Source organism: Hevea brasiliensis, chromosome 17 (assembly GCF_030052815.1).
Source record: "Hevea brasiliensis isolate MT/VB/25A 57/8 chromosome 17, ASM3005281v1, whole genome shotgun sequence".
Lineage (NCBI taxonomy): Eukaryota > Viridiplantae > Streptophyta > Magnoliopsida > Malpighiales > Euphorbiaceae > Hevea > Hevea brasiliensis.
Genome location: NC_079509.1, coordinates 45,128,990 through 45,131,011, shown reverse-complemented (window position 1 = coordinate 45,131,011; position 2,022 = coordinate 45,128,990). Strand labels below are relative to the sequence as shown.

Here is a 2,022-nt window from a genome sequence, read left to right as displayed (position 1 = left end):
TTTTTCCTGAGTCTTTAATCTTTCTCTCACTTTCTCACGCTTCCTCTTCACACAAACACTAGGGATAATTACGCCGACTCGCCAATTCGCCAGCCATGTTTCGTCTGAGCAACAATTTGATTGGAATCCTCAACTTCCTCACTTTTCTTCTGTCCATCCCGATCCTCATGAGGATCTGGCTCCGAAACCATGGTACCTCTGAATGCGAGAAGTTCTTTGACACGCCTGTGATTATAATCGGCGTGTTCCTCATGGTAGTTTCTCTGGCTGGTCTCATCGGCGCGTGCTGTCGCGTGTCGTGGCTACTCTGGTTGTACCTCTTTGTCATGTTCCTTCTGATTGTGTTGCTCTTCTGCTTCACAATATTTGCTTTTGTAGTTACCAACAAAGGGGCCGGAAAGGTGGTGTCTGAAAGGGGATACAAGGAGTACAGATTGGTGATTACTCAAACTGGCTGCAGAAGAGGGTGAATAATACTAAGAATTGGAACAAAATTAGAGTTGTTTGATTGATGGGAAAGTTTGCTCTGATTTTAACGAGAAATATCTGAATGATTCTGTGACGAAGTTGTATACCGAGCACTTATCTGCTGTTCAGGTAATTTTGACTATCTTCTCGTTCTCTTTAGTCTGGTTTGCGAATCTTAATCTGACTGTTTTGGAAATTTGCAGGTTTTTGGTCGATCTCTTCTTGAGATCCTCCGCATGAAAAATTGAGAATCAGTTCTAAGTTTAATTTTGAAATAATTGAATTAAATTTAATTGTATTTCGTCATTTCATTTGCGTGGGTTTAGCGTTTTGAAATTTTAAAAAGCAAGATTACTTTATCTCCATGATACTGTTTGTTGAACTTTTATGCATAGCTTCTAACTTTATAGAAGAATTTCTTTTTGTGGATTGAGAGAGAGAGAGAGCATCTAACATGTCTTCTTATGGCTTACTTTATATATTCTTCTGCTTTTGTTGGGATTCCGCAGCAAACCACATCTCTTTTTAAAAAAGTTGCCAAGAGAAAATTTGAATACAGAGGCTCCAAAAACAAGAAAATTGCAGGGTTCTTGTCTTTGGGCAGATGGGTTCTCTTAGTCTGAAATAATATTCAATCTTGACAAATATTTTAGCAGTGGCAAATGGTTAATTTTAATGAGTTTTGAGTGTGTTAAATTAATTCTAATACTTTTTTGTACTCTTTGGCAGTCTGGATGCTGTAAGCCAGCCGATGAATGTGGTTTTGAGTATGTAAGCCCAACCAATTGGACAAAAATTACCCCAAGTTCCACAAATCCTGACTGTAGTGCGTGGGACAATGATCCTAATACTCTCTGCTTTAACTGCAATTCATGCAAGGCTGGACTGCTAGATAACATCAAGAGTGATTGGAAGAAGGTAGCTGTTGTGAACATAGTAATCCTTGTGTTCCTTATCATTGTGTACTCTGTTGGATGCTGCGCTTTCAGGAACAACAAACGACAATGCTTATTTTCTGGATGGAGGCAGCAACCTTGAGAGATTATAACTAGCATTAATGTAGACATCTATGTAGGATTTTATTACTACTAGTTTTAGGCAGCCTTCTGTTCATTTGCTGCTTATCCTGCTGTTAATATGTATTTGCTGTTAACACATATTTGCTGTTTCTTATGGCTGTTCCTCGTATGGCGTTTTATGTGCTTTATTTTTTTATGTCTGTTCCCTGCATCTATATATATATAGGTAACTTATCTACTTTTTTTTCCATTTAGTTTCATTCTATTATTTTTATCATTAAATTTATTTATATTAATTTATTTAATAATAAGTGAAATAATTAATATTTCTTGATAAATTTTGTTTAGATTTTGATGGTGACATTTACATGAAATTTATATATTTATATTTTAAATTCATAATAAAATTGTATTCAAATAAAATTTTCCCATATTTTCAATATGTTGATTTTCTTGAGTTGCTTTCAAATTGCAAGCTTTTTTAGTCTTTTATCATCACATTAGTAGGATATCTTTCTTGTTTTGATGGAACGAA

The 2,022-nt window shown here is 35.4% G+C and overlaps 1 pseudogene; it reads left to right on the top strand.

Moving 5' to 3' along the window:
• Nucleotides 1–1,683, top strand: LOC131175529 (tetraspanin-8-like; annotated as a pseudogene).
• The last annotated feature ends 339 nt before the right edge of the window (nucleotides 1,684–2,022 follow it).